This window comes from Myodes glareolus, chromosome 16 (assembly GCF_982192425.1).
Source record: "Myodes glareolus chromosome 16, mMyoGla1.1, whole genome shotgun sequence".
Lineage (NCBI taxonomy): Eukaryota > Metazoa > Chordata > Mammalia > Rodentia > Cricetidae > Myodes > Myodes glareolus.
This window is the reverse complement of record NC_142041.1, coordinates 64,764,665-64,788,453: the sequence shown is the minus strand read 5'-3', so window position 1 is coordinate 64,788,453 and position 23,789 is coordinate 64,764,665. Positions and strand designations below refer to the sequence as shown.

General features: G+C 37.4%; 1 long non-coding RNA gene across 3 annotated transcripts in view; it reads left to right on the top strand.

The window, feature by feature from the left end:
* The window catches only part of LOC125391087 (uncharacterized), a 73,497-nt gene that overhangs the window by 47,230 nt on the left and 2,478 nt on the right, over nucleotides 1-23,789 (top strand). Inside the window, exons 3-4 of one of the 3 annotated variants that reach the window (XR_015735146.1) lie at nucleotides 10,069-10,296; nucleotides 18,225-19,213. This is a non-coding gene — a long non-coding RNA (uncharacterized LOC125391087). Of the gene's footprint in view, nucleotides 1-10,068; nucleotides 10,297-18,224; nucleotides 19,214-23,789 lie in introns of those variants that run through there. The other 2 variants (XR_015735145.1, XR_015735144.1) reach the window with 2 other exon arrangements.

Below are 23,789 nucleotides of genomic sequence, written 5' to 3'. Positions count from 1 at the left end.
TAAATGACTGCTTATTAACTAGTTTATATGATCCTGATACATCTTTGATAAGTCATATCTATCTAGAAAATTATACATTTCTTTTAGACTTTCCAACTTTGTGGATTACTGGTTTTTAAAATATGAAATAATAATTGTTTGGATTTCCTTGGTGTCTGCTGTTATGTTCCCCTTTTTATTTCTGATTTTGTTAATTTAAATATTCTCTCTCTGTCTTTTAGTTAATTTGCATAGAAGTTTGCCTTTCATGATGATTTTCTCAAATTTTTGTTTCTCTAATTCTTTACATTGTTCTATTTGTTTCTATTTTATTGATTTCAGTCCTCAGTTTGATTATTTCTTACTGGCTACTTCTCTTGGGTGTGTTTGCTTCTTTTGGTTCTAGTGCATTCAGGTATGCTGTCAAATTGCTAATATTAAATGTGTCCAATTTTTTTATGTAAGCACTTAATGCTATAAACATCCCTCTTAGCACTGCTTTCACTGTGTCTCATAAGTCTGGGCAGACTGTGTTTTCATTTTCATTGGATTTTAGGAAGTCTTTAATGTCTTTTCTTATTTCATGACCCAGCAGGTATTCAGTTGAGAGTTGCTCAGACTTTCGCTTGCTGTTGAAATCCAATTTTAATCTATGGTAGTCTGATAAAATGCAAAAAATTATTTCCATTTCTTTGTATCTGATGAGACTTGCTTTGTGCCTGAGTATGTTGTCAGTTTTGGAGAAAGTTCTGGGAGGTGTGTTTGTAGGAGAAATGTTCTGCAGATATCTGTAAGGTCTGTTTGAGTCAGATTGTCTATTAGCTCCAGTATTTCTCTATTTAGTTTCTGTCTGGTTGACCTGTTCAGTGGTGACAGTGGGGTATTGAAGACTTCCGCTGTCAACGTGTGAGGATCAATGTGTGATTTAAGCTTTAACAGTGTTTCTTTTATAAGCATGGGTACCCTTGTGTTGGAGGCATAGATGCTAAATTTGAAAGATCATCTTAATAGATCTTTCCTTCGATGAGTGCCAAGTACTCATCTTGATTTCCTTGACTTTTGCCTTAATTTTTGTTTTTTTGTTAGTCATTAGAATGGCTACAACAGCTTGTTTCTTAGGTCCATTTGCTTAGAAAAGCTTTCTTCTATCCTATTTTCAATACTTTCCTCTGAGGCGACACCCATCTTTGATGTTGCAGTGTGTTTCTTGTATGTTGTAGAAGGGTGAATCACGCTTTCACATCCATTCTGTGAGTCTGTGTCTTTTTATGGTGGAATTGAGTCCATTGACATTAAGAGCTACAAATGACCAATGATTGTCAATTCCTGTTATTTTGTTGTTGTTGGTGATGATGAGAGAGAGAGAGAGAGAGAGAGAGAGAGAGAGAGAGAGAGAGAGAGCATGTGTATGTGTGTGAACACATGTGCATAGGTATGTTCTTCCTTTCATTTGGTTTTACTGGTGTGAGATTATTTATTTCCTGTGTTTTTAGCAGTGTAGCTAAATTTCTTTGGTTGGACTTTTCCTTCTAGTATCTTCCATAGGTATGGATTTAGAGATATTGTTTAAATTTGACTTTATCATGGAATAGCTTGTTTTTATCATCCATGGTGATTGAAAGTTTTGTTTGGTAGAGTACTATGGGCTGAAATCTGTTGTCTCTTAGAGTCTGCAAAAAATCTTTAGAGACCTTTCTTACTTTTAGAATCTTCATGGAAATGTTGGGTGTAATTCTAATAAGTTTAACTTCGTATATTACTTGGCCTTTTCCCTTACATCTTTTAATTTCCTTTCTTTGTTCTGTATGTTTAGTGTTTAACTATTATGTGAGGAGGGAAATAATAGTACAATCTATTTGGAATTCTATAAGAATTTTGTACCTTTATATGCATGTCCCTATTTAGGTTAGGGAAATTTTCTTCTATGATATTATTAAAAATGTTTCCTAGACCTTTGAACTGTGATTCTTCTATTCCTATTATTCCTAGGTTTGGGATCATTGGGGTGGGAGGGATGTGCTGTTAACAGAAGGTGGGGCATGCTCTGAGGACGAGTTGGGTGTGTGTTGGAAGGCGAGTTACCTTGAAACCATTACAATATTATGAATACTAGATATTCTCTTCTTCCTTGTTGCTGTCACATAATTATGTTTGGTTTTGTCACTGCTTCATTGAAGAGATTTTACAAATGTGTTTGGGGGTGCACACTTTTAATCTCAGCACTTGGGAAGCAGAGGCAAGTGGATCTCTGTGAGTTTCAGATCAGCCTGAGCTAGAAAGTGACTTCCAAGACAGCCAGGGCTGTTACACAGGAGAACCCTATCTTAAAACGAAAAACAAAACAACAACAACAACAAAAGTTTTTCATTTAGGTTTGTGTATTACATAAAAGGTTATTGAATATTAGCTAGGCAAGCATTACTTGACTTGACAGTAATTAAAGTCAGTGATAGATTTGCCAAATCAAGACGAAGGACATGTATTAGTTCTTTATCAGGTAAGAAATTAATGTGCATGTTGTCACTATTGGGTACAGTGACAACATGCTCATTACCAACAAACATTAATTAACTAAAATTTCTGGGAATCAGGTGTTTTTGAAAGGCAACAGTAAAGAATGCAGGGCTGCTTTCTTCTGAATGCTCAACCTGGACAGGAACCACTTACAAAATCACTTAGGGATTGCTGTAAATGAGCTCTTGTGTTGTTCAGACACAGGACTTCATCTTTTTGCTGTCTGTCTGAGGGCAAATGCTGAAAGCTAATGCTAGAGGCCAAATACATTGCTGCATGACTCTTGTAATATCACTGGTTTCTTCATAGCAGGCAACAAACAAAAGGGAGACCCAATCACAGGCGCACAGTCATGCCCACCCCATCTGCTTTGTGGTTATAATCAAGGCACAGGTCCATCCTCACTCAAGATAGGGATGTTGCAGAAGAGCCTGAATATTAGCTGTCTTCTTAAACAATGCCTTTGGGGTCTCCCCACCATTGTATAAAGCTGACAGCCCACTAGGTGCAAATCACTTGTGATTGAGTCACTTCACTGATTGATATTTTATTCGCTATAGAATGGGATATTTCAAAGTTTCTTTGTGACTTATAATAGAACGGCAAAATCTAAAAATTTTAAATCAATTTAAAGGTAATTTTCTGTGTTCACCCTAAGTGGTACAAAATATTCATTCTGATAAGTCAGAACAAGTGGTTAAGAGATAGACAACTAAGTTAACACCTTAGCTCTTGTTTTTACCCGTTTGTCAAATGTTTATTCCCTTTTCATTGTATATGGTGATAGCACTTTGCTTACATGTTGAACAGATTGAATTACATAGCATTGTACAAAGTGATCTGCACAGTGCCAAAGAGATAGTAGTTGCTTTGTAATTATTAGCTCTTATGTATTTTATTGTGATTGCGATATCACGTGTGATTGTATTGGGCAAGTGAAACATACACTAGGCGAATAAGAAACAGTGTTTATTAGAGTATTTTCTCTTCAAGGTTTCCCTTGATATTGATGAGTAAGCAGGCAAATTGAAAGACTTAAAATCCATGTTTAATTTTATAAATATTGTCTTTAATAGTTGGATGAGTTTAGTTGGAGCTTATTTGATAGCCTCAGAAAGAAATAAATAAGGGAAGCCTCATACTTGCAAGAGCCATAACTGCCAGCTGAAAATATGAATTTTGATTTTCATAGTCTGTTCTTTAAAGGCCGATTTCCAGGTGCAACACTCCATGCTTAGTAATAAATGGGCTGTACATAAATTATGCATTCAGGAAAATGAAAGACAAAAGCCCTACGCATCTCTTTTGCTGGTTAGAGGAAACAGTTTCAGTGTCTGACATTGAAGACAAGACAGTCAGTGTAATTTCATAGAATCACACGCAGCCACATTCTCATTCCACCCTGTCTTTCAGACTCTTTTGTTCTCTACAGAGGAAAATCACACAGAATGAGAAATAGCTGGGGAGCGACATCCATTTTGCAGTGAATAATCCTGATCCATAAACTTTGTCTAAATTTTTTTCACATGGTCTTAGAGTTTTCTCTATGATTTTTTTTCTTTTGTGAAATGAGAACAAATTTAAAGAGGCTCCAAACGGCAAAAGTCACTGCTGTTGTATTCCACTTACAATGCTGTAACGAACTAGCCCAGGCTAGGCAGCACATAAGAAGCAGGCAGTTGTTTTTTTATAGTTTTGCACTCTAAGAAGTTAAGGATCAATATGTGGAGACTTTTATTGTCTGCTGAGGGTCCATAGTCTGCTTTCAGGGCAGAGTCTTGCCTGCTGCATGGTACCCTCAGCTAGGACACAAGCCATCACTTCCAAAGGGCAGAGAGCTAAGGGAAAGGACTAAATCACTTCGAACTGGCCTTAGGAGGACATGTGATCTCAGGCAGGAGGGATCTGCTATGGCTTAACCTGAACCACCTGTAGGTCCCATAGAAGCCACAGGACTGTGATCAGGTCCATGAGGTGTCAGCAGCTGAATTTTGAACAGCAACCAGTGAAACCAGAACAATAAGATATTGAGAAACACGAATGCAAGTGAACGTCTTTGAAAAACTCACTACATAGATACATGAAATCCTCCAACTGGTGTATTTGTTGCTGTTGTTGTTGTTTTTGCCTTGTTTTGTGTTTGTTTATCAAGACAGGGTTTCTCTGCGTAACAGTCCTTGATGTTCGGGAACTAGCGCTTATACTTGTAGACCAGACTGGCCTCGATCACAGAGATTTTTTTTTCTTTCTCCTGAGCGTGGGGATTAAAGGCGTGTGCCACTACTGCACAGCCCGACTTGTGTATTGTATGAATGTATGGATGCCTTTCAGAGGAGATTCAGGACTGAGAGGGACGGAAGTCATCCCTATGGATAATTATCTATTTTAATTATGTCCAGTTAAACAGAGATAACTAAAAGATTAAGGAGAGCCATAGAAAGCTATCTTCTCAGATCAAATTGTTTCTTCCTGCCCTCCCCTTCTTCCCTTTCACTTTCCCCTCCTCTCCTCCTCCCTTTCATGTCATCATTGAGTGAAACAAAGACACAGGGATATGGCATGTTGTGTTCATCAGTTTAAAACATTTTCCAAAGTTGGAAAATATCATTGTAGGATGTTGTGTGATCCTTTTCACTGAAGAAAGGACATAAAGAACAGAAAATGAAGAAGCAGAATTCCACCCAAGTGTAGCTTGGTGAAAGAGTGAGTTTAAATGGAATCCAGGCAATCATTGAATATATTGACTGAGCCATCTACACAGCCCGTCAACTAATCCTGTAAAACTCTTATGTATCAATTAAATTTACTAGTCTTTGATTTCTTAAACAACTTGTCTAACACACAATTATGTTAATTATTATGTCTTATTTTTAATAGTGCATTTATTAGTATCTGCCTTCCATTGTGATCAAAGCATGACTGTCATTTGATAAATTCAACATTGGTTGTTTAGGTGCCCAAGTAAGGGAAACCAAAAATTCTCTGAAGTTAACACTGACAGCTCTTTTTATGAATAACATTATGTTTTAAGTTGTTGATTTCCAGAAGTTCTAAATATAGACACATCTATTTGGATGTGAGAAGAGAAAACTGAGAGCTACTCTGTTATTCCCCAATTTAATGTGCTGCGAACATCTTTGTTAAGTTGACATTCAAAGAATATTTACCAATTGCTCTTTTTCTATCCATGTATTATTGAAAATAGCAAGCACTTTAAGTTTGTTAACAGATTATAATTTAACCCCATTAACAAGAGGCTGAACAAATGTAGGAAGGTATTGCTGATAGTAAATATGAAAACATGGGTTTGTTTTGCCTTTGTGAGAAAGTTTTCCTTTTAATTATCTCTTGGATCCTTTCTCAGTAATGCCAAAGGGTGGCATAAAATATTTAAACAATAGAAATATATAGAGTTGCAGAAACATTTTACTTCAAATACAAAAAGTCAAATATGACAACCCAAACTCATTATATATATCATATATATAATAAATATATATACTGAACTAATTGGTTTCGAGACAGGATTTCTCTATGTAACAGTCCTGGATGTCCTAGATTTTGCTTTGTAAACCAGGCTGACCTTGCAGTAACAGAGATCTGCCTGCCTCTGCCTCCCCAGTGTTGGTGTGTGCCACCCCTGCCTGGCTAAAAATAATTTTTATTTGTTCCACTTGTGCAATACATCTCATTTGCAGTTTCCTTTCCCTCCACTCCTCCCAATTCCACCTCACCACCACCACCCCCTCACGCCGAGGTCTACCTCTTCCTCATTCCCCTTCAGAAAAGAAACAGGTCTCCAAGTGCTATCCACCCAACAGTACATAGTACGTTACAATAAGACTATGCGCTAACTCTCACGTGAAGGCTGGACAAGGCAATCCAGTAAGAGAGGAAGGTTCCCAAGAACAGCAAGAGTCAGAGAACCTGCTACTCCCTCTTTCTGGAGACCCACAAAACATCATGTTACCCAACCACAGCATGTATGCATAAGACCTCGCACAGATCAGAACAGACTCCATGACTGCCCCTTCAGTGTTTCAGTCTCCGTGAGCACTATGAGCTCTGCTCAGTTGATTTTGTGGTCCATGTCCTCCTGGGTACCTTGATCCTTCGGGCCCCTGCAATTCTTCCTCCTCATCTTTGGCAAGATTCACTGAATTCGGCTTAATGCATTGCTGTGGGTATCTGCATTTGTTTCCATCTGCTGCCAGAGGAAGCCTGGACTCAGCGGATGAGTATATTATTAGACAAGAATATAGGGATCATTTCACTGATTTTTTTTTTGGCCAGTTGCTCTTGGTTTTATCATAGGTGTGGGCTATCCAACCTAATGGATAAGGCGTTGGCCCCCTAAAAATATTTTTAAAATCTTTGACTTCATTACTAATTTCAAATGAGAATATAAAATATGAATGTGCATTAGAAAGTAATGAATGCACAATGTTCATATTTACAAAACTCTTAAAAATTTGTATAATTAAATAGCCTTTTAGTTGAATTTTATTGTTAATTGAATTTTCAAAAAATTTCACATGCATTGTTTGCAGACTTTTAACCTTTGACAGATGTATAGAAAATGTGGGCATATAAAACATGGAAAACATTTATGTTAATCATTTTATTGGCTGGTTTTCTCTGTGGACCATGTGAAAGTAAAAGTATCCTAAAGTAGAGGTCAGAAGTGGAAAAAGTGGAGCTAGTTAACTCTACTGACATGAACTTCCTAACAATTTTAGCATACTGTTTGCCCGTACAGGTTCCATTAAAGTTAATGGGAGTTGTGTGACTAATTTTCTCTGAAGAGTACTAAAATGTACCCTGAAGTATTAAAAAGTCTGCACTTAATTTTTGCTTTCTCTTAACCTTGATTATGTTAGACTAAAGATAGATACTTTCATTATCATACACATATATAGTAAATTTAATATAAATATTTAAAAATAATTTATTTGGAGGAGAGGCTACAGTTGTATGGGTCAGAACAGAATTTTAATTAGTGTTGCACATATGAATTCTGCTTTCATGTGATGATAAAACAAGCATGTACATCTGTAATTCACCTTCTAGCTATACAAATGAGAACTTAAACCTCAATGAATTCAATAAATGAACATTTTCAGAACACTTACTTAAAATTAGGTCTACTTTTTAATCAGTCATGTTTTAAGTGAAAGCTTATTAATAGATCATTAATAAAACATGCTTATGGAATGAGGTTTCAAGTAAGGGGCAAGATGAATGAAATATAACAAAAATGAATCAAACCTAGTGGATAATGCTTAATTCTATTTTAAATACTTTATATTAAATTGCAGATTTATGTCAGATCAAAAATGAATTTCTAATATTTTTCGTGTACATTGAGATAAAATACCATAGATAATATCAGTTGTGCATGATTCCCTTATATTGCCAAGTTTCTTCTGCATTTGATATCCAAAGTGAAATATTAATGCTATTTTTTCCTTTAAGTAATTTTTTCCTGGATTCTATCACTGTCTAGGGAAATAAAGTTATAAGATTTTGTTTTGTAAAGCATGACAAACAAGAGAAAAATTATATCCATGAATAAATGGCCCCCCAGCATCCATTCTTCCCTGAAATCAAAAGATACATTACAAAGTAAGGGCCACTCACAAGCTTTGCCCTAACCACAATGCCCATGAAAAGGAAACAGATGAACCTGCAGAACCACGCACGAACACAGCAGAGTGTTCTGAAAGTCCAGAACTTTGTTTAACTAACTCTCCAGAATGTAGAACTCTTGCTCAGCTGAACATAAATTGTAGCGAAGACGGACCATTTTATGTTATGCATTCATCATCTTCTTTTGCTGTTACAAATCATAATGGAATCTTGAGTTAGGGTGGGGCTGGGGTAAAGTTACAAGCCATTTCACAGTTCTAATTGATAGAATCTGAGATCATACACTTAGCTATTGAACTTCAGCACATTCTTAAAGCAATTCCACTCAAGATTCCATTATGTAGAATTCACTTTGAAGCTTGCAGCATTTCAGTTTTGAGCTGAAACCTGCTTTCCTGAATTTCAGGTTTTCAAGTGAAAGCTGTACACGTCCGGGAGGGGGTGTCAGTTCATCCAGGTTCTGTTTCCTGTGACGGCTCGTGACAGATCTCAAAACATATATTTTCCATAAATGGAAATAGCATCCATACTTGTGGCTTTTTATTAATAACTCTGGGAGTTTGGTTTCTGCCAATAGCTAACAAAGTCACACATTTCAAATGTGCAGTTGTGAATGTGCGTGCTTGTGTGTGTGTGTTTGCAGTTTGTTTATATGTATAGAAGCTAGAGATTGACATGGGATATCTTCTCCAACCTCTTCGCAGCTTATAGCTTTGAGACAAAGTCTCTCACTGAACCTAGAACTCATTGGCTTGTCTGTATGGCAGATTAGCAAGCCCCATAGATCTTTCTGTCTCTGCTGTCTCAGATGTGGGATTATAACCATTTGCCACAACACCAAGATTTTTATGTGAATACTGGGGATCTGAACTCAGGTCCTTGGGTTTCAGAGACAAGCACTCTACTGATCAGGCCAGCTTAGACTTTAATCTTGAAGCCTCGTGATTCTTGAGGTGATTTCTAGTACACGGCTCCTTTCCCCCTTGAAAAGGCACAATAGTGTACATGTTCAGTTAAAAAAATTTCACCATATTTATCTGCAAAAGCATTGCAAGTGTACTTTGTGACTCACTGAGAAGAGAATGAATTGAAAGGCATGCGGCTCAATCATCTAAGGTCACACAGCTCATACTGTGTGTCAGTGTGTAGCATGTCTTCCACAGTTATGACTAACCCTATGTGTGCAGTGCTTCGGGCATGCACTCTCTCCAGAGTCCTAGCTCTACTGGGAGTTTCCATCTGAAACTCCTCTCCCAAGTTAAAATCTGCGACTCACTTGTATTGTTTGTTTATCTCTACATCAGCCTACTTCATTTTAGGAATATTTAGATTTTCTTTCCTATGTCTCAGATTGCATGGAAGCTGTCTCTTTAGGTGTGTGCCATTTTCCTTATGATGTATCAATTTCCTTAAAATATTTCCCTCACCTCTGTACAGAGAAGATCAAAGCTCCCCAGTTTCGAATAGGAGATCTGCTTTTCAAGAAGGCTCAGGCATCTTATAGCAGCAGCATATTGGATTTTCAAATTGAGAAATCTAATTTTCACTACAAAGCCTTTGTTAATAATCTTTTGTTTCAACTGTTTCTATTCCATCTTTTGATTTCATAATTTGGTACTTGCTTAAAAGTTGAGTTTTCCCTATGACCCTAGCAAACATCCATGAGCAGCTCCTGATCCTGCCGAGCATCCCAAGTGCGTTATGGGAGTCAAAACTGGTACCCTGGCACAAAGAACAGACTTTGCTGCTGTCTGGACGGCTGGGGTTGCTTTATTCAGTGCTATGTGATGATTCAGTTCACCCCAATTTGCCCTTTGGGAACTGCTGTGAAAACTTCTTTTGTACAGTAAATCATGACAGCATTTGGCCTTCATTTGGGGGTAAGTACATGGTTTATATATTAAAGCCATTTCTTTTTCCCTCTAGAAATACCATGTGGCATCAATTTGTTTGTAAGCACAAATCAAATGGCAGTTTGGGATCCTGCCGATGATCCAGAATATTTTATATTAAGTTTTCAAAGGTTATCAGAGCAATGAAAATCTAACTTTGAAAAAATTATGAGATGACCTGAGTCCCCGAGGACACATCCATTTACCCGCAGAGACCCTCACAGGCTGGTTGGAGGAAATCTGTTCTGAGATACTGTAAGAGGTGAGGACATTGATGGCGCAGGTCAAGAATTATTATGCTACTGAGAATACATAACTTTTCACGTGGGTATTGGCAGAGCTGAACTTTGTTGGTTATTCCTTGCTGGCTGAGATTTTATTAATGGTCCTCATGCATAGGTGAGTTTAGGGCATAGACTTGTAAGCAGTGCAATTCTACAGCTTTACCTTTTAAACCGGGCCATAAATGAACAGATAGAGCAACACCCCAAGTCCTTGCTCTTTGCTCTACCTCTAGACTCCCAAGGAGCATCTAGGCTCTGCACAGTTGGTTTCTAAATTTATCCAACAAGCCACACTTGTGGCTCCTGTGGTTGGCCTGTGGCCTGGAGCTCAGATTGCCCAGTAGTTCTTTTTCCCAAAATAGGCTGAGGAAGTTTGCGACCGTGTTTGGTTTGTTCCAAAGGGGCTGCCATCTATTTAATGAGGTTGTGAACATATACTAAGATTTGTACATGGCTCATCAAATAAATTACATCTTCAACTCACTTTTCACTTCAGTGCGTGGTTTAGAGTGGGCTGTTTTACAAGCACATGTGTTTATCATATGACTTTGTTTGGGGACAAACATCATTTCTTACATTTGGGATCCAGTTTCTAAGTAGCTCACAGCCTTGTCTGTACTGTACTCATCTGTCTGTACTCAAAAACAAATGCTGAGTTTCGAAGTTCCTCTCACACTTGGGGAAGTTTCTTCGAAGACCAAGGTGTCATAGCTTATTCACTCAGCATTTTCTTCACTCTGAGAAGCCATGTAGTTCATTATTGCTCGTGGGACAAAAGGGGTCAGTGGCCTTTTATCAATCACAGGTCCTTATAAGATCAGCATGTTCCACTGGGCTGTGTTTAGGACAAGTAGCTAAAAAACCCTGATATCTTTCTGTAGCTCAATTTCTGCGACTTTACAAGTCATTTCGTTCTTAGAACATTGACTTCTATTTTGGTACAAAAATAGCTGCCCCTCACACAGCAAAGAGGTACATTGTGACTAATACTGACAAAGCCATAGAGTTTATTTTTTCTTTTCCAAATCTCTCATATTCTATAGAAGAAGAGAGGGTAATGTCTTTTTCTAAATGAACTTTGATGAGGAGCTTAGTGACTCACCCAGCACTTCCAGTTTGCCATATAATGCAATGCATGGTTTTATGAATAAGCTAGAGAGATAAAATATCTTCCATTTGATGAGTCAGATCCAGTGCAATAAAGCACGATAACCCAGGGTTTATTTCCTGTGATTGTAAGAGATAAAATTGATTTTTCCATTTTCCTCTCATATTTCCCTCCTACTTCCTCATTGTACTCTACAGTTGCTGATGGGAAAGGAGCTAGATATAGGATTTGTCATGAAATTTAAGACTCCACAAACTAAATAGGGCCGCATTTGAGGACAAACACACATAGGGCTGAGAGTGGACATGAACCTCAGATGCGGATCCTTTTCCTCATAATTTGACAACAAAAAGGGGAAATGTCTACAACGAACACTGCACAATCCACCTCAAATTAGAAACATCAGCTGCAGCACAAGCGGAAGTTCTGATACTCCTCAATTCAATCAAACAACACCGAGAACAGTCCCTGGGATCCGGTCAGTCAAACAACATGAGGGATTGTTACTGGGATCCTTTCTGGTCTCCTTGGTCTGAGTCAAGGATTGGGTTGGAACTGTCAGCACATGCAGAGTCAAGGGTCAAGGGTTAAGGGTATGGCTGGTACTGCTTGTGCGGGGATAGCATCTGGAAGCCAGTAGCACCCGCACGATTCAGCAACTCTTCTTACTTTGGATTTTATCATAAAGTTTTTATCATAGTTGAAAAATGTAAATAAAATTTAAAAACTAACTTGAGTAGATTATTATCTTATTAGAAAAATATGTCCCTTTATGTTTAACTCATGTGGAGAAGCATGCATATGTAATATTGTGATTATTATTTTTTTTAGGATTTTTTTGTTGGACACACACACTTATAGGTATGTTCCTGTTGTTTCAGTTTCTACAAAAGTCTGATAACATTCCAAAATTTAAGAAGGAATTCTTACAAATCAGTTTAATAAAATGTGAAAGGCAACTTTTGAATACATGAAAAGCTTGAGGTTCAAGAGTTCTAGTACACATGTAGAAATGAACCGTAATTATGAATGTGTGCATTAAATTAGTGACAAGAGGAAGAGCATAGTTAAGATTGCTCCGATCCTTACAATACCACTCAGTTAAAACCCTCCTGTAGTAATGATGTGTGCTAGCTGAGGCTGCCTAAGGGAAAGATGTGCTTGTTTCCCCCCGTTAATGAACACGTCGTGGCAATTTTCACCTTAATGCATAAAAAGGTAGGTTGCTGCTACAGAAACCTCAATAGTGGATTCTAAGTTTTTCTTTTGATTTAGGTCTTAGTGAGCACCCTACATTTCTCTGTTAAATAATCTGAAATGTAATTTTGAGGGAAACGTATTTTAATCCATATGCTCCCTCCTTAGAAGTATTTAGGAACCACAGTTTACACTTCAGATGTTGGATCTAAGCTAGTTTGTTCTCCTAAATGTGAATTCTTTTGCTGATTTGTCTTTATTTTTGAGAGTTGCACACATATATGTTCTGAGTTAGGGACATTACCCCACCCCTTCCTGAGAAGATAATTCTCATTTATCTTCTTTCTCATGCAAACTATTTTCCCAGTATGCTTGCTTCTACTTGATCATTGATTTTCTGTCCACTGAGTTTAACTATACTTGCTTGCATGAAGATGAGCAGTGGGTTAATTTCTAGCAGGTGGACAACTTATGAGTGACTACATCATAGATGACTATGGCATTCCCGCCTACAGTACTCATTAACTCCCAAGAGTTGGTCAGTGAGAGCTCAAAGCAGAAGACCCTTGGCTAGGCTTCTGCCTTTTCTAAACAGATTTCTAAAGAGACAAAGAGATTCTTGTCTATTTCCCATCTCCAGCAGGATAACTACATGATTTTCTTCAGGTTCACCTTCTTATTTAGCTTCTCTAGGATCATGAATAATAGGCTCAAAGACCATTAATTATGGCTAGAATCCACTTATGAGTGAATACATACCATATTCCTCTTTTTGGGTCTGGCTTACCTCACTCAGTAAAGCGTCTTCTATGTCCATCCATTTGCATGCAAAATTTAAGATGTCATTGTTTTTACCGTTGAGTAAAACTCTAAAGTATATATGTTCCACACCTTCTTTAACCATTCTTCTATTGAGTGGCACCTAGGTTGTTTCCAGGTTCTGGCTATTACAAATAGTGCTGCTATGAACATAGTTGAGCAAATACTTTTGTAGTATGATAGGGCATCTCTTGGGTATATTCCCAAGAGTGGAATTGCTGGGTCTTGAGGGAGATTGACTCCCAGTTTCCTGAGAAACCGCCACACTGATTTCCACAGTGGCTGCACAAGTTTGCATTCCCACCAACAATGGATGAGTGTTCCCCTCACTCCACATCCTCTCCAGCAAAGGCTATCATTGGTGTTATCAATGATAATGTAATTCTTGAGAAATGCCAGGGTGTTAACCTCACCTTCAGATTTTGGCTGTTGCTTAACACTCAGATTGCCGTTTTACTTCTGTCTGAAATGGTGATTGAATTGACTGGGGTGATGAAGGAGACATGATGAACTGGAAGTAAATGTCTTGCTCACCAATGAGTGTTCTATCCATTTGAAGGTCAAATAAGTTCTCATCTATCTCTATCTATCTATCTATCTATCTATCTATCTATCTATCTATCTATCTATCTATCTATCTATCTGTCACCTGTCTCACTATATAGCTCTGCTTGGTCTGGAACTTACCATATATACCAAGCTGAAATTGAGCTCACAGAGATCCTTCTCTGTCTCCTGAATATAGGAACTAAAGGCATCTGTTACCATACTCTTTTCTACTATTCTTTAGTGGAAATTCAGACTGCTTCAGCTTTCATTTGTGTTTCAAATGAAATAAAAAGTTGTTCTTAACAGACATTGTTTCTTTTGCTGTACACTTGATATGTGAAAATATCTATGGAGGCTGATAAGATGGCTCAGAGCAGTGGTTCTCAACCCGTGGGTCTTGAGCCCCTGTGGGGGGGCGGTAACATATCGGATATCCTATGTATCAGATATTTGCATAATGCTTCAGAACAGTGGAAAAATTACAATTGCAAAGTAGGGACAAAATAATTTTATATTAGAGGTCACCACAACATAAGGAATGGTGTTAAAGGGTCTCAACATTAGGAAAGTTCAGAACCACTGGCCCAGAGGGTAAGAATGGTAATCATTAAGCCAGACAGTATGAGTTTGACCTCTGAAACCCACAGGATGAGTTAACCTGCTCCACACACACATGCCATAACTTGTTCTCCTCTCAAATAGTAAATGCAACAAACTTCAAAAAATTCACAATAGCAAATTTTAGCTTACATGCTATTTACTTGAAAATTGCTTGTTCAAGCCTGTGGGTTTATCAATTGATTGCATCGCAAACAAACATAATCACCATTTTATTGTAAAACAGTAGCAATGGATATAATAGTGTTCTGAAATTTGCTGTCACACACTGCTTTCTCGATAGGTTTGGTATTATTCTAGATATCCAAAACTACTCTTTTGCAGATATTTTAAATACAATTGAAGAGTATGCTGTAGTTGCTTTTCTAGAATATCAACCCTTCAGGAGCTGTTAAGAGACTTAAGTCATTTTAGAGTTTTGAACAACTCAAATTCTTGGGTGATCAGACAATATTCCTATACTTGTAGAAAGTTCCACCCTGAATGGATGATGGTCAGGTTAGACATTTCTGGAGGAGATACAATGTTTTTTTTGGTCAGGTCAGGTTAGGTTTTTTTTTTTAATTGCTCTAATGCTGTCCTTAAACAGGACAGAGGGTGTGAATGGGAGCCTGAACTTCTTGAGTATGGAACAAACAGGTTTGGAGGTAAATGTTACTTGTGGGTAAAGATATTTTTGCTCTTAACATCTAGCCAAATGAGGTTGCAAAAATTGTTCGAGGCCCCATATTTAGGGAACTCCACACAGATGGGCCTGAGAAGCAACTGAGAAGGAAGGCCTCCATCTATCAAAACTCAGTATGTGAGTTAGGCTGGCAAATAAAGGTCTACATTCCATAACCTCACCAGCTTTGGAGGGTGTTCTGTGAAAAGACATTGTTTTTATAGTATATACCCTCTCCTATGGGAGGTGGGGCTCAGAAAGTTAGTCACTTTTCTTAACAATCTTGCATGTCACTAACGTCCCAGGGCATTAAAACTAAGCAATCAGAAAACCATTAGAGGGCCTTGTTGGGAAAACTGTGTTAATGGAAAGTTTGTGGATGTGGCAGGATGATGAAATGGGCACAAGAAAGCTGCATAGTTGCTATTGAAGAATTCTAATAGACATCAGCCTGTCTACTAGACAATGCTGCTTACATTTCCCTTCCATTTTCCAAACTTATTTTACCACATAACTATTTTTTCAATAAAGAGGAATCACAGAAGGAACCTACTACATTAGAACATTCTAATACAAAACAATACAAATACCATGTATACCAGGTATCATACACTAGGCAGTAACTGAAGGATACAGAGAAAAACGAAAAATCAGATCTCTTTGATTTCTTTGCATGTATTATCTACTGTCAAGGACAGTAGATACTTCATATAATAACAGCTTGTATGAAGTATCAGTTTCTCACCATGGGGCAGGTACAGTGGAAGTATTCCTCAGTCTTTACAGGATTCAGAACTCACTTTATCCATTTGAAGTGTATGTTATTGTCATTCCCACATTAAGCATGAGAAAGTGAGTCTTCAAGAATTTAAATAACCATAGTCTGCATATAGACAACTTAATTTTAATTTACCAGAAAAGGAAATCGTGTGTACCACCAGCCAGAAAACAGACATTAAATTCAATACTGCCATTTTAAAAAACTGAAAAGTAAGGTTCCATGGATGGAAAGGTTGTCACAAAAGACATTAATAGTGAGCATATAGGTAATACCACAAATTCTGCATGACTTGCTGGAAGCTGTACTATAGGGAAATTTTTAGGTCTCAGATGCATATCTGGGAGGGCTGTTATCACTCAGACTGTACAAAAGTAAAACTAAATGAGATTTGTTACTGTCAGAAATAACTGGACTGTATTCAAAGTATACATTACCTGAACATGTCAAAGTTATTGGATACTTTTTTCAAATGCTGGTTTCTAATATGGAGATGATGGAGATCTGTTCTATTGGATTAGATGTTGCTTTGAGAAATGATTGTTTTCTCTGTTCATTCACATCCGTTTTGAACAGTATGAAATTTCTCTGGAACTTTTCTCTCATCATGGTCATGATGGGAAATCATTCTGTGGTTGTTGAGCATTGTGAAAGCACAGGGAGTGATTTCAGTTACAGATTCATCTCTGGTGACTGTATTGTAACTACTCAAGTAAATGATAAAATGGGTTAGGTTGCATAATGTTTTTATTTTATAGTGTATATTATTTGAATATACATATGCATGCTAAACTTGCTCATGTTTCCAACATTATATTTCAGGACAGAAAAGTAATATTCTGAGACAACACAAAATATAGTCAAGCTAGAAATGTAACTCTTAGGAAAATGTACAAATAAGTTTAAGCATACATAGTATAAATAAAATCTGATTTTATATTTCTTTGCTTCATTTAATTTTTCCTCATTAATTTTACTCTAACATAACTAAAGCAAGGTAGAAATAAATTATGTTAAAGATAAAATTTATTTCTGGCAATGGTTTGACACAAAATAAATTGATTTTAAACAGAATTATAGCTTCTAGATTTCCATTTTAAGAACTTACATGCTAGAAAGCAAGTATAACTACAATTGTGCCATTTATAAATCAAATTCAACTCAAATAGAAGGATTTTTGAGATAGGAACAATATTTTTCAAAGTTTGAATATAACATTATTCAAAATTTTCCAAAGTTTAAATATAACATTGCATATGTCTTTTAAAGACATTATTATCTGATGTCAAAATTTTTATACTTACATTTTCTGGAGATTTCTTATTGAAATTATTTTCTTATTAAAGTAGAATCTAAACAACAGATTTTAGGGATGGGGGCTGGAGAAGCAGATTGGCGACACGAGGGAATACACGGGTGAGTATTTGGAGAAGATTGAACCAGAGCAGAAAAGTAGCCTTTTGATCTGGGTAACCCTGCATCTACCTTGTAACCTTCAAGATGGAGTGTATACCAAAAAGTCATAGGAAAAATGCCAGCATGAAAATCTTAGAAAATGAAACTGTTTTTCAAATTTGCAACAATCTCAATAAATCTTCAATAAAATGAAGAATTCCAATTGCTGATTTTACTTCTTTTATTAAAAAGCCACAGAGTACCCAAGGAAATCAGGTAATATCCGGAGCAATGCTCAGTGCATTGTGGCTTGCACATTTTCAGCGAGGGCTATGCTCTGCAGCAGGTTAGGGGAAGACCACCGGCATGGACTACCTGCTATGACAGCTCTTCTGTTGGGGAAGGCATAGGAGACTGTTTGGTTAATAATTCAAGAACGTTCTGAGTAGTGTTCTAAGGAAACAAAGAACAATGTGCTAAAGTTGTTTGGAAGTCTTTTACAATAAGCAGGACTATGTCTTCTTAATAATTATCGCTATAAATCACTTAACTAGTTTGTAGGTCTGTAGTTTTGAATCACAGTTGCTATAAGAAACCCATGTTCCTGTCACAGTCGGCAGTTATCCAAGACTGACTTTGAACTTGTGATCCTTCTTCCCCAGTGTTAGCTCCGGCTGCCTATAATGTGAGGCCAAGAGTAATGTTTTAAGGCGGGAGTGCGTTTTGCATTACCAAAACACTAAATATATTCTTAATTTCTCTTCATTTTTGAAAACAGACTCCATTTCTAAGAAGACTTGGTTTCATAATGGAGAGCTACATAATACGACCAGATTTGGAGCAAAGAGCCGTGTTCCGCATTCGCCACTCTACTTCTCATTTCCTGGACTAAATACAACAGCGGGAAATTCTGCAGTCCCTTTTCAAAGAGGGGTTGGCGTGATACAATGCAAGTCCTGACTTGGCTATAAATGCAGATTAATAAAGAATGACGTTGGGATACGGTATTCAGATATGTTATATCTGAAACTCCAGTTTCTTCGACTGTGGGTGGCAGCCTTATTTGGGTTTCATAACTCAAAGCAGGAGTCACAAAAATGTTCTCAGAAGTAAATGTTTCTAAATGCGCAATGACAAGAAAATTAATTCAAAATAAAACATAAAAACCTTAGCTTTCTGGCAGTGCTCACCCACACTGCATTTTGTAAATTTATTGCATCCTTAACTCTGAGCAAACAATGTGCACTTTACACCGTGCCGGCTGTGACACCGCCTGTAACTATGACCACTGAACGCCACAGCTCGGCTCGCTGGCTCACTGCACTGTTCCAATGTAAGTACAACGTTTTCTGCTGTACCCGAAATATGGTGGTTTAATTATGGAAAACAAAGAGCATTAATGTTTTTCTGTCATCATTCCTTAGCCCGTATCAAATTAATATAGCTCACGTTATTTTTTTGTGTTGGCATGTTTGATCTGAGACAGTGCTCTTTGAGTTGCCAACTTGAGTTTCACAAGAAACTGGAAGAGAATTTCATTCTTGGATTAGGACAGCCTTTCCAATAATTTCTGCGGTACGCATGAATATACTTCTGCCATTTCATGTTTAATTAGAGTGGTGTTCTCTACATAGATAATTGCTGAGCTACTCTGGAAAACCAATGTGCATACTACATACAGCCACTAACCTTATGCAGAAATAAATAAGTGAGCCATCTTATGAATGTATACACTTGCTTTCATTTTAAATAAATCATCAAATTACATAGATGCCTAAGAACTCTTTTATAAAATTTTTGATGATTTATTGTTTATAAATTTTTTCTGTGTATGCTTATTTTATATACCGATGTAAGCAAGGTTGTGTAAAAGTTTGTTGGGTGAATAGGGATCGCAAGGACAAAGTTTAAGCAGCCCTGCACTAGATCAAGGTGACACATTCCACTCTCTGTGTAGAGTTTTCTTTTATAAGCGTGTGTCATAGAGGTCCTCTCAAGTGTCATTATTGGTTGTGCTTGCTTTTATGTCTTGTTTTATTTTGGGAGGCCTGTGTTTCCTCAGGGATGGGGCAGTTTTCTGAGGTTCTTAAGAGTATAATGGAATTGCAGCCTTGCAAAGGTCCCCATTGTCACTAGATTGTCTTACTGTTTGATGATTCTTCCTTCTTCCACTTCATGTTTTCTAGTGCCCACATTCTGGTTCTTTAATGCACTATGCAAATACAAGCATTAAATGCAGTTTCTATTCTTCCTTGAGACCATGAACATTAGGTTGAATAACCCCAAGATTTTGTTTACAATCATGTCTGGCCTAACGACCTATGCAGCCCCACTGGTCATCCTTTACTTCCTCATTTCAGCATTGATTTTTCTTATGCTTTTTCCCTCCATGACATTTAAAAAGCTCTCACAGTTTATAGAGGACGAATGTGGCACAATCACAGAGATACTTTGATTCCCAGTTCATTATACTGTCCAAAAGAAACTGTGTTTTCAGTATACAAAAAGCAACACTGACTTTTACTGAAATTGTTGGTGTCATGGAAATACTGCAGTGAAACTGTCTTCATGGAAATCCAGGTTTAAATGTCTATATATGCTAAACAAAGTTTAGCAATGTTCTGGATCAAGAATAGAATTTTGCCCAAACAACTTCTCTATAAAATCTAAGTGAAGAAATCATAAAACAAACATAATGTCAAGATTTCACCTTAAAACCTGAAATAATGTGTCAGATTTGAAAAAAGCATTTTTTTCTAATTTTTTTTAAAAAACCTGTTTGTAAAAAAGATCAATTTCATTTACTTATGTAGTCAATGTCATTCAGCCAAATGCTGTTTGATGTCTTCTAAAGTCTGTTTCCTATTCACTCAAGCAGAGGCAGATAATTCCCCTCCCCATAAGAAGCTGGTTGCCCAATTTTCCTACATCACTGTTCAGCACATCTCCATTTTTTTCTCTCTGTGTGTGTCCCCTCTCTCTTTCTTTCTCTCTTTGTGTGTGTGTGTGTGTGTGTGTGTGTGTGTGTGTGTGTGAGAGAGAGAGAGAGAGAGAGAGAGAGAGAGAAAGAGAGAAAGATCCTTCATATTTTTACCTTAATTTTATGAAAACTTTCAGAAATAGTATTTTAAAAGTTCTGTTGCCCATTTAACTTTTTTTCCACCAACTATAGGGTTGGCAAGAGACTTGGCTCTAGAGGAGTTCCCAGGTGTCCAAGGAAATGTTCCCAGCTAGGTCATTGGGCAGCAGAAGAAAGGGTGCCTGAACTGGCCTTCTCACATAGCCACTCTGATGAATATCTTGCATATCACCATAGAACCTTCATATGTCGATGGATGGAGATAGAGACAGAGACCCACATTGGAGCACTGGACTGAGCTCCCAAGGTCCAAATGAGGGGCAGAAGGAGGGAGAACATGAGCAAGGAAGTCAGGAACGCGAGAGGTGCGTCCATCCACTGAGATGGTGGGACTGATTTAATGGGAACTCACCAAGACCAGCTGGACTGGGACTGAACAAGCATGTGATCAGACCGGACTCTCTGAATGTGGCTGACAATGAAGGCTGACTGAGAAGCCAAGGACAATGGCACTGGATTTTGTTTCTGCTGCATGTACTGGCTTTTTGGGAGCCTAGTCTGTTTGGATACGCACCTTCCTAGACCTGAATAGAGGGGGGAGGACCTTGGACTTCCCACAGGGCAGGGTACCCTGACTTCTCTTAGGACTGGAGAAGGAAGGGAAAGGGGGAGTGGAAAGAAAATGGGAGGAGGTGGAATTTTTTGATAAATAAATTAAATAAATAAAAATTAAAAAAGAAACTGCAGCGTGAACTCTCTGCAAACACTGAACGTGCGGTGCTCAATGGATTTGGCTCTTTGCACATTAGGAATATGTGGAAAACATTATCAGAGCATTTATTATATCTCCTCTGTAATATCACGAACCAGTCTTTATATAGTCTCATTTTTAAAGTCTCAGCTGAAGAAGATTATATAATACTTTAAAAGTTATTCTTATTTCAATTATTATTGCTTCAAATTTATTTCTGAAGTCTATCTCCCATTCTCTTTTATTAAACTTCAGATTTTGGACTGTCTTGAAATTTTTATTTTCTTATAATTTGTCTCATATTAGTATACTAATATGCTGCGTACATACATTACAGCTCATTGTCGTTGGTCTCAAGAGTTCATCTTTCCTAAGTGCATAATCTGCTATCTAAATTTAGCAGGCAACCAAAATTTCCTTTAACTCTTCCTTTTTGAAAGAATGATTCAGAGGTTCTCACTTAAATATTACATCTTTATATTGTGAGGAAAATGTATGAAAAAGTACAGTGCCTTAAGATTTTTGCCCATTTCTCCATATACGATAGATGTGAAAACACTCATCAAAACTACTATGTCCAGAGTATAACACTTGATTTTTTTCCCTTTTAATCTAACCCCAAATTTGAAAGCTGCACACTGTACTTTAACCCTCCCCTTTTCTCCGCCGAGTCACACATTTAATCTCGTATAAACCCTGGAGTTTGTGACTCTGAAATGTGCTCTGAATCCACACATATATTTTTATCCCTGCTAACAACACTTTCATGCAGGGCATTGCTACTCCTTGACTGGTTTTCTCAACTCTTTCCTACCTGTCCTTTCCTTCTTTCTCGTGCTGCCTTTAATGCAATTTTCACAAACCAGCCCGAGTTCTCTTTGGAACACGGAATCAAAATGTATCACTCTTCATGTGAACTCTTGCCGGACTTTCTGATTCCACGTAAAATAAAATCCCAATCACCTGGTTTATGAACCCTTGCTATCATTGTAACCTTATGTCCTGCCCATTCACATTCTCCGTGGCCATTCTGGACCCCACTAGAACTGGACAGCATTATAACACAGACAAATGGGTTTTCCCTTTTCTATGAAGAATGAGCATGTTGTCATGAAGGTCTTTTAACTTTTCCTCCATTGTGTCTAATTCTCTACAGTCCTTACAGAGTTAGCTTTCACGATTTTGAGTCATAGCATGAATTACTATTATTCTGGATCTTTCCCAAAATGCTATAACAAAAGGTGACCTTTCTTGGAATATATAACTCATTCTTTATAATGCCCATTCAAATATGCAACTATCTTTTGCAATTTGACAATTTCTTGTTTATTATTTTGCTTCTAGCCGAGTATCAGCTTGTACAGAATAGTTGGCCATTTCTGTAAGGATTGTTGCTAACTGGTAGTGAGTGCTATATGTGCCCATGCTATAGGGAGCTCCTGCTCCTTGGGCAGAACCTCTATCTACCCCCACACACATATTAATATGTCACACATTTAAACTTCTCTCTGTTGTTGTTTAAAAAGATGACCTATAAACTTGACATAGTGTCTTGTACCTGTTTTTCTGAACCTGGGATGCAGGGAAAGGAGGATTAGGCGTTCAAGACCACCCTCAACTACAGAAGACCCAATCTCCAAACAGAACAAACAAAACAACACAACAAAACCAATGGCTCATATTCTTTCAGACTTTATCACAAAGAGTAAAGACATATTCCACATTAAAGAAAACAGTGAAAATTTATGTCTAAAGTCAGTGTGTCATCCAGGCAATGATTTTCAGTGGGGAAAAAGGTAGAATTTTTATCTATAGTTGTATTAGATACATATCTTCGATCTAGGCAGAATTGACACATGCTGATTGTGGATTGTGCTTTAGGTAAGAACATTGTATAGAAGTCAGTGTCTTCATCTTGGTTGTTGTGTTGAGGTTTCTCTTGATACTTTCCTTCTCAGGAACATTATGTCTTAGCAATGAAATGTCATCTGTATCTACCACCAGTGCATCCCTTTCACACACTAACCAAACCTTCCTCATTACTGAAGAAAAGAGAATAAACCGTTGTCAAATGGAGCAAGCTACAAATAACTGAGTACCATTAAAAGGATATGGATGCAATTTGTTGTACAGCCTTTTCATTAAGTTTACACACAAAGTATAAAATTTAACACAAAGCCTTTATATTCTGCATCTTTCTCTCCATGGTAGTCCTTGCACAACAAATGGGGAAACAGCATTTTTTTTCTCTTTTCAAGTAAAAAGTAAGGAATTTCAAGAAATAGCATGGTCTCTATCCCTATTACCCTGATGCAGAAGCTGAACATGGCTTTGCCAGGTTGGTAGTTGTGAGAAACAGCCTTGCGTCCAGTGTGTAGAGGTACATGTTTTGCAAGGAATTAATGCAAAATGGTTTTAATGTCCCTTTCCCTTTCATGAATTTTATAACTATGTTATCTGATCATTATTAGTCCACTAGGTGCAAAGCTGCACAGTAGAAGATTATTGCTAAG